Below are 10,016 nucleotides of genomic sequence, written 5' to 3'. Positions count from 1 at the left end.
CACAGCCCCCTGGGACACACAGGCTGCAATGCCCCCTGTCACAGCCCCCTAGGACACACAGGCTGCAATGCCCCGTGTCACAGCCCCCTGGGACACACAGGCTGCAATGCCCCGTGTCCCAGCCCCCTGGAACACACAGGCTGCAATGCCCCGTGTCCCAGCCCCCTGGGACACACAGGCTGCAATGCCCCGTGTCCCAGCCCCCTGGGACACACAGGCTGCAATGCCCCGTGTCACAGCCCCCTGGGGGACACAGGCTGCAATGCCCCGTGTCACAGCCCCCTGTGACACACAGGCTGCAATGCCCCGTGTCACAGCCCCCTGGGACACACAGGCTGCAATGCCCCCTGTCACAGCCCCCTAGGACACACAGGCTGCAATGCCCCGAGTCACAGCCCCCTGGGACACACAGGCTGCAATGCCCCGTGTCCCAGCCCCCTGGAACACACAGGCTGCAATGCCCCGTGTCCCAGCCCCCTGGGACACACAGGCTGCAATGCCCCGTGTCCCAGCCCCCTGGGACACACAGGCTGCAATGCCCCGTGTCACAGCCCCCTGGGGGACACAGGCTGCAATGCCCCGTGTCACAGCCCCCTGTGACACACAGGCTGCAATGCCCCGTGTCACAGCCCCCTGGGACACACAGGCTGCAATGCCCCGTGTCCCAGCCCCCTAGGCTGCAATGCCCCGTGTCCCAGCCCCCTGCCCCGTGTCACAGCCCCCTGGGACACACAGGCTGCAATGCCCCGTGCCCCAGCCCCCTGGGACACACAGGCTGCAATGCCCCGTGTCACAGCCCCCTGGGACAAACGGGCTGCAATGCCCCATGTCACAGCCCCCTGGGGGACACGGGCTGCAATGCCCCGTGTCACAGCCCCCTGGGACACACGGGCTGCAATGCCCCGAGTCACAGCCCCCTGGGACACACAGGCTGCAATGCCCCGTGTCCCAGCCCCCTGGAACACACAGGCTGCAATGCCCCGTGTCCCAGCCCCCTGGGACACACAGGCTGCAATGCCCCGTGTCCCAGCCCCCTGGGACACACAGGCTGCAATGCCCCGTGTCACAGCCCCCTGGGGGACACTGAAGGTACGCATACATATGTAATGTTGTGCTCACACTTGGAGTTTGTACTAATCATCATATGCGTTAAAAGAATGTACTTTTTGCTAAAAGAAGAGGCCTTCTCTTTTATACGGTGGCGTTTAATGGCCATATATGAATAGCAATTGCAAACTAGAAAGAGACCTGCTGACCTGGCAAGAACTTGTTTTTAACAGAAGAATTGTGTTTGGTCACTGTATGTCGAAGCATGTTGAGCCTGCTAAAACTATCTGCAGATTACGGGTGGGGAAGGAATGAGTAAGCACAGCCTCGTGCACAGAGATACACAGAAGGGCACGAGAGAGAGCGAATAACAGATAACAGGAAACCACAATAGCAGATGTTGAACTGTTGACCTTGATGCAAAGTCATGACTGGGAGGAACCGCCTTGTGGTGGACATAATCTATGTGCAGCAATGTATGACAATGTAAAACAGATGGGTATAAAAGGACCACGATGTGCAGGGCAAAGCGCGGCACTTTGACGACTTGCTTTGCGAGACGTTTGAACTTGCTGCCCATTCGCGAATGCTTGTGCATTAATAAAGTAATGTTAACTTGGCTCTTTCCTGTCTGAGTTATTGCAGGGTCCCTCTTGTACTGGTTATGGACGGCGAGAAATCGCACCCACAATTTTGGTGTCAGAAGTGGGACGCGAAGGAGCGACAGTCCGTCACTGGGTGAGGAACGCCGCGGCGGAACCGGAGAAGGAATTGATCACGGGGCCCCAACAACTGAATCCGCACCTTTGATTGCAACCAACGCGTCATCCTTGTTTTTCCGGCTCCGTTGGCGGTGGAACAGCAGGCTGTCGCCCTTCGGGTCCGGAACACTCTGGCGGGACCCTTAAGATAAGTGGTATGGACGGATGCATGATGGAATAAGGGAATAATGATTCAGGGTTTGTGAAGAGGACGGTGGTAAGTCCGTCTATGAAGAAGTAATGTTGAAATGATGATATGATATGTTAGATACGCCAGGAGGATGTATTATTATTGTTAGCCAATAGGTGCATATTTGGGAAAGGTGAGTGTTTTAGGCAATTGCGGTATACCAACAAAATGGGTCAAGCGGCTTCCAGCAAGAGTGGTATAGGCAAGAGACACTATGCCCCTCTTGAAGGAACCCCTGCATTTGATATGTTGATTAAACATGGATTGAATTCAACATTGTTCTTAAAAGAATGGTCCGAATACACAAAAGATTTGATTGAGCATAAATGGCCAGACACCGGGTCCTTTGATGTGGACCGCATATCCAAAGTAGAAATAGAGTTAGTAAAAAGACGGGTTAGACCCGCACAGTTTGAGGCTATACGACTATGGAGGGTAGAAGCAATGCGCAGGCGCAATGCTCAGAATAAACAAAAAGCAAAGGAGCAGAAGAGAACGGTAAATCAAAAATTACATGATCTAGAGATAAAAGAGAAGGGTGAGAGGCTAGATCAGTTGGATAGACATATGATGATTAAGAACAGTGGGGGTATGTATCCTGCCGTGCCGGTGCCTCGATATGAAGATGTGATAGGGCTAGAAGCAGAACAAACAACGACTGAATTATTGTTTCCAGGAGCTACAGCTCCACCGGCAGACAGTGAGGGTGAAAGGGTGGAATTCCCAATGAAGTATGGGGACCCAGATAGGTTGATAGACCATAGGAGAACGACTACTGTAGAAAAGGATAGAGATGGAGACTTGCAAATCCTTATGACCGGGCTGTATGGCACACCCCTCAATGACAGCCTACGGGACCAATTGGGGTGTTTGACACCTTTGGAATTCAGGACAGTGGCCACTAAACTATATACCTTTCATGAGGGTAACTGTAAATTGAGAGGACAGAGTACTGCGGATCTGCCCTCAGCATATCAGGACGCTGTCGCGTTACTACCAGTGACTGCGTCCAGTGTTCAGTTATGGGGATGTATGTCAGACATAATAGAGGAAGTCATAAGGGGCAGTGTTGAATGGGAGAAGGAAAAGAGGGCATGGGAAAGAGAGGTGAGGGAAAGAGAGGCTAAACTCAAAGATGCAGACCAGGCGGGCCAAAACGTAGCTAATCGTATGATAGCATCCATACACTCGCAGTCCATGTCCACCCTGGTGAGTCTGATGGAGGGCCTTGGCTGGCCTATACAAGTAAACGTAATTAAATATCTTCTTATTAGGGTGGATGATATAGAAGAGGAAAAGGAGCCTAGATATGTGTCCCAGTGGAATAGGATTAGGACGGAATTGGATAAGAAACTGCTATCTAATATAAGAGTGGATGATTCAGGGGCGGAAGAATGGAGGATGGCTAAGGTGGAGAAACTATTAAAAGATTATAAAAAAATAAAAGAGAAAACTCTTAGTCACCAGTCCTCTGCTTCATCACCAGTGCAGGCCCTTGTGAGTGAACAAACAAATACAGAAAAGTCACTATTAATGCCAATGAGAGAGTGCCAACCCACCATAGAGGCAGCCACTGGTAACATGATGCGCACCTATGTGTATGTCCCTTTATCCCGAATTGAATTAATGCATATCACCAAGTCCATCCCCGACCCCCGTATAGACCCGGCAGGATTCTACAAGGAAGTAGGAAAGTTATTCAGACCAGGGTTATTTACCGTAGAGGATGTAGATAACATATTGTTAGCCATTGTCCCAGAAGAAATATGGACCCCCTTTCGTGCCAAAGACAATGAAACAATAAAATGGAAAGATGTAATGGATGCGAGCAAAAATAGAAAACTGCATGAGGAATATCCTGAACCCCTAAGGGGGCATGGCATGGCAGTCCTGAGGGCTCTAGAAAAGGTGTTACCCCCATTTGATGTGAATGTGGAGAAACTGTCCGCTGTGATACAGGGTGCAAGTGAGGAGGTAGCACAGTACTTTCTGCGTTATGAAGCAGCATTCAAAGCGCACAGTGGGCTAGAGATAGGGTCTGAAACGGGCCAACGGTACTTTGCCACAAACTTTGTAGAGGGGCTCCACGGGCCAATTCAGGAGAACATTAGGAGGGCAGAAAGTACATGGATGACTAGAAACCCCCGGGATCTCCTCGAAATGGCCAGGTATTATGAAAGAGGGGAAAGAGTAAAGGGACAACAAAAGGCACGACAAGAGAAGGATTTAAAAACCAAAGTGTTGATGCAACAGTTGCATCAAGGGCCCCAAGGCAGGTATAACTACAATAATAACGGCCCGTCACAGGGCTATAGCAGCAACATGATAGGGGGCCAAGGGACAGGAAGAGGTACAGTGCAAGGAGGTGCGCTATATGGGAGGAGTGATGGGCTACCCCAAGATGTATGTGCCTTCTGCAAGAGACCCGGACACTGGAAATCCCAGTGTCCCCAGAGTGGTGGGAGAGGAAGGGGCGTACGGCCCCCTTCACAGACAACATTTGCCCCAGGAAATAGGACTGGTGGGTACGGCAACCAAGACAATAGAATGTTTAAACCCCCTCAACCCAATGCCTTTGACGGACAAGCAAGAGGGGATGTTCCCTGGCCGGCCCCGCCTCCCCCCAATCTACTGTATCAGCCACAACAAACGACACAAGTACAAGGTGTATGCCAGGGTGAAGAATGTGGAGAAGGGGTATACTATAACAATGATTTTCAGGATAACACAAGCGATATGTCCTGAGGATGCCGGAATGAGATAGCGGGAGTGGTGCAGGTTCCTATAGACCAAAGGGGGCCTTATGCCTCTATTAGGATCGGCCCCCACCGAAACTTGAGATGTCTGGTAGACACGGGAGCTGGAAACAGGCACACCTGATTATACTAAGAGATTTTGCCTTTTTGTTGATGAACAGGAAGGTTGCGCTGTGTCAGTCTTGACACAGGAACAAGGGGGTAAACAGAGACCATGTGCATATTTTTCTAGCACTCTGGACTCAGTAGCTCGAGGCCTACCCCCATGCATGAGAGCAGTAGCTGCAGCAGCGACAGCCCTAAAACAAAGTGCAGGTATCATCCTAGGGAGTGAAGTAACAGTAAAAGTTCCACATACGGTAGATGTTCTTCTGAATAGAGTGCATACACAGCATTTGACTACAGCTAGACTCACACAGTATGAGATGATCCTGTTTGCCAGTAATGTAAAAATTGAACGGTGTAACACTTTGAATCCAGCGACACTGCTTCCTTTGCCCACCTCACCTGATGACATTAGGCATGATTGTGTGATTCAAATGGAAGAACACACTAAGGGTAGAGCAGACCTGCAAGACACCCCGCTGGTTGATAATGAGGGTATATTATTCTGTGATGGTTCCTGTTTCAAACTGCCAAATGGGGAGACAACAGCAGGGTATGCAGTAACTACAGGGGAACAGTTGATTGAGAGTGGGAAAGTGTGTGAGAAATCGGCGCAGGCGGCAGAATTGATTGCGCTAACTAGAGCATTAGTGTTAAGCAGCGGCATGAAAGTGACAATTTATACTGATTCAGCCTACGCGCACGGGGTGGTTTCCAGTTTTGGTAAACTCTGGGGAGAGCGTGGCTTCTTAACCTCTCAAGGTGATACTATTAAACATGCCCGATTGATTGCTGAATTATTGCAAGCCCTTACGCTGCCCAAAATGGTGGCCGTAGTGAAGTGCTCAGCGCATAAAAAAACACTGGATTATGTCACGCAGGGAAATTCTTTGGCTGACCAGATGGCTAAACTAGCTGCCACTAGGGACACCCGGTGGGAAGCCCGACAGCTCATAGTGGGGAGGGATGTGACTATGGAAGGGACGAAGGAGCGCGTAAAGGAAATCCAAGCAGATGCAACCATTGAAGAAAGACTATCTTGGCACAAGGATGATCAATATGAGGAGACGGTAGATGGGCTATGGGCACATACCAAAACGAACACCTGGGTACTACCTGACGCATACTTACCTGTGATAGTGAGCGTGGCTCATGGTCCAACCCACGTTAACGCAAGAACTATGGAAGAAGTTTTAAGTACTGTGTGGTACAACAAAAGATTGGGAATGTATTGTCGCCAATGGGCAAAACAATGTGAAATATGTGTTTTATATAATGTGGGGAAAGGTGTACCGGCCCCGGCGGGCCACAGTAAGTTACCCACCTGCCCTTTTGAGGTGGTGTATATGGACTTTATACAGCTGGAGCCTGTAAATAAACATTCCTACTGTTTGGTGATGAGATGTGGGTTCTCAGGATGGGTGGAAGCATATCCCCTGCGGGACAATAGTGCCACCTCCACAGCACAATGCATATTGAAACACTGGATGCCCTTGACTGAAATGGCCGGATGCATTGTCTATTGCATTATTGAGTATGCGTACTATGCCTAAGCGTACACATAGTTTATCTCCTTTCGAAATTGTTATGGGGCGCCCACCAAGTATTGGGACCCCCATATCACCTAAGAGATTGTCTGAGCAAGCATGGCCTGCATTACAACAGTACTGTATTGGGTTAACTAATAGACTGATTTCTATTAATGCACAGGTGAACGCAGTAGCTCCATCTCCTCTGATAGGAGAAGGTCACGACGTGCAGCCCGGTGACTGGGTTGTTATAAAAGCCTTCGATCGCACCAGCGGACTGCAACCCAGATGGAGGGGCCCGTTTCAGGTGCTCCTCGCAACACAAACTGCGGTAAAAGTTGATGGCAAATCGCACTGGTACCACGTGGATCCAGAAAAGGGAACCAACCAACCCCAGGTTGCAACAGTACTGCCAGATGCCACTAGTAGGTGTGCCCATCGCCTCCGATCCCGTGACGTGTATGTGCCAAGCAACGTGTAAGGACACTGTTTTGAACTTTGATCATTAGGGAGATGAACATTTGGACTCTCTTGTTGGTTTTAGCAGAATTGTGCCTTACTGAAGACGACGGGCTTGTAGCCTGAAGGGCCTTCGGCGTTCCCCTCCTGGGACAGGCACTACGAGACGTGGGACAGATCGGATGAAGGTTTTCAGTGAGACCTACCACTACTAGAGTAATAAGGACACTGGTGCTTTAAATAGGGGATATTGCTATATCGCTAGGTTGCAACTGATATACGCTGTATACTGAGCCATATACTGAACTATGTCTACACCCGTGTATGCTGGTTTAGTCCCTGAACGGATAAGTGTATGCTCCTCAAACACAGAAGGTAAGAGGAAAATACCAGTTTGTACCACAAGAGGCAAAATTTTGTTTTCTGTATGCACGATAGTAGTACTAATAGCATTTGCCATAATATTCTGGTATCTGGAACATCCATCTAGATATGAATTAAAGAACCTGTTGCCCGAGTCAAATGAAACAGGGAGAACAGATTGGGTCAAGAGCAGGAATCGAGATGCCTATGACCAACACGACCCGGAAGACTATGCTAAAAATGAATACGTGAAGATAATAAACACAACATATGGGGTAGTGAATAAAACTGATTGCTGGATCTGCACCCACATGCCCCGACATAGCAGTGAAGGCATCCCAGTGTACGCATCGCCAGTTACTGAGGATGCCGGGTGTACATTAATTTACATGAGAATAGTGTCAGCACAGCAATATATGATACCGAATACCGCTTGTTATGTTAGAGGAGAGAACAAAACCCTTCTAAAGGAAAAGATACGCTATAAAATCAAAACTGAGGGAATCGGGCTTGCACCTGCTATGGTACAGATAGTAAGAGAACCTCCTCCCCCTATCACCATCACACAAGAGTTTAGGCCAAAGAATATATGTTTTAAGAGGAGCGCAAGAGGTAATCAAAGAATGATCTCGGGGTGCAGTCAAATGGTGAATCTAAATAACTACACAAAGGGATTGTTACAGATTGAAGGACATGCCTACGTCTGTAACAAGAGGGCTTATTTGTGGTTAGCCAAAGATTTTGTTGGGGTATGTTACATAGCCAGAATAATGCCGGCTGTGATGGTATATGCCCCGTCTACTCTGCATAAAGAAATACACAGCAGAAATAAACGAGCAGTAAACCCAAATTCCAACCTACAGGATGGGAAACGTTTATAGATCTGATGGGGGTCCTGGTTCCTCCAGCGGGCATCTTTATGAACAGTCAAGAAATCCAAAAGCTAAGCAGGGCCCTTGAGTTCGTAATCGAAGAATCTGCAGACCTAATGGAAAACATCACTTATGAAATGAAAGCAATTCGGCTAGTGGCTCTCCAAAATAGGTATGTCTTAGACATACTCACTGCAGAAAGGGGCGGAGTCTGTTTTTTGGTGGGATCCCAATGCTGTGTTTACATACCAGAAGGGAGTACAGGAATCCTGGATGGAGTAAACAAACTGCATAAAGTGGCGGATAGCATCCACCAGGAGGAAGGGTCAGGAGATAGCTGGTGGATGAAGCTCCTGAAAGAAATTGGATGGCAACTTCTTACGCCTATACTGGTTCTAGCGGCAATAGTTGTAGGAATTTGTCTCTGCATCCAATGTTTCCCGGTATGTGTGTCGTGCTGTGTTTCCATGTGTTCTTCCAGCATAACGCGCCTAAATCCTATGGATAAAAGCCATGTACAACAGGAATTTTTTGACATGGGAGGCCTGGAGAAGATTATGGTACATACAGTATGTGATGATGTTGCTTTCCTGCCATCTGCTTATGCTAGGACTGTTTAGATTGATGCTCAAGTGTGAGCAAAGGGTGGATTGAAGGTACGCATACATATGTAATGTTGTGCTCACACTTGGAGTTTGTACTAATCATCATATGCGTTAAAAGAATGTACTTTTTGCTAAAAGAAGAGGCCTTCTCTTTTATACGGTGGCGTTTAATGGCCATATATGAATAGCAATTGCAAACTAGAAAGAGACCTGCTGACCTGGCAAGAACTTGTTTTTAACAGAAGAATTGTGTTTGGTCACTGTATGTCGAAGCATGTTGAGCCTGCTAAAACTATCTGCAGATTACGGGTGGGGAAGGAATGAGTAAGCACAGCCTCGTGCACAGAGATACACAGAAGGGCACGAGAGAGAGCGAATAACAGATAACAGGAAACCACAATAGCAGATGTTGAACTGTTGACCTTGATGCAAAGTCATGACTGGGAGGAACCGCCTTGTGGTGGACATAATCTATGTGCAGCAATGTATGACAATGTAAAACAGATGGGTATAAAAGGACCACGATGTGCAGGGCAAAGCGCGGCACTTTGACGACTTGCTTTGCGAGACGTTTGAACTTGCTGCCCATTCGCGAATGCTTGTGCATTAATAAAGTAATGTTAACTTGGCTCTTTCCTGTCTGAGTTATTGCAGGGTCCCTCTTGTACTGGTTATGGACGGCGAGAAATCGCACCCACAATTGGCTGCAATGCCCCGTGTCACAGCCCCCTGGGACACACAGGCTGCAATGCCCCGTGTCCCAGCCCCCTAGGCTGCAATGCCCCGTGTCCCAGCCCCCTGCCCCGTGTCACAGCCCCCTGGGACACACAGGCTGCAATGCCCCGTGCCCCAGCCCCCTGGGACACACAGGCTGCAATGCCCCGTGTCACAGCCCCCTGGGACAAACGGGCTGCAATGCCCCATGTCACAGCCCCCTGGGGGACACGGGCTGCAATGCCCCGTGTCACAGCCCCCTGGGACACACGGGCTGCAATGCCCCGTGTCCCAGCCCCCTGGGAAACACAGGCTGCAATGCCCCGTGTCACAGCTGAAGGTACGCATACATATGTAATGTTGTGCTCACACTTGGAGTTTGTACTAATCATCATATGCGTTAAAAGAATGTACTTTTTGCTAAAAGAAGAGGCCTTCTCTTTTATACGGTGGCGTTTAATGGCCATATATGAATAGCAATTGCAAACTAGAAAGAGACCTGCTGACCTGGCAAGAACTTGTTTTTAACAGAAGAATTGTGTTTGGTCACTGTATGTCGAAGCATGTTGAGCCTGCTAAAACTATCTGCAGATTACGGGTGGGGAAGGAATGAGT

At 48.9% G+C, this 10,016-nt stretch overlaps 1 long non-coding RNA gene across 1 annotated transcript; it reads left to right on the top strand.

The window, feature by feature from the left end:
- Positions 1-1,090: 1,090 nt before the first annotated feature.
- Positions 1,091-9,315, top strand: LOC138563347 (uncharacterized). The gene is made up of 2 exons (XR_011299356.1): positions 1,091-1,652; positions 6,570-9,315. It is a non-coding gene; the product is annotated as an uncharacterized lncRNA (long non-coding RNA).
- Positions 9,316-10,016: the final 701 nt, after the last annotated feature.

Source organism: Ambystoma mexicanum, unplaced genomic scaffold (genome assembly GCF_040938575.1).
Source record: "Ambystoma mexicanum isolate Mex_15411 unplaced genomic scaffold, UKY_AmexF1_1 Mex_scaf92, whole genome shotgun sequence".
Lineage (NCBI taxonomy): Eukaryota > Metazoa > Chordata > Amphibia > Caudata > Ambystomatidae > Ambystoma > Ambystoma mexicanum.
The sequence above is the reverse complement of the archived record's forward strand: the minus strand, read 5'-3'. Positions and strand labels throughout refer to the sequence as shown.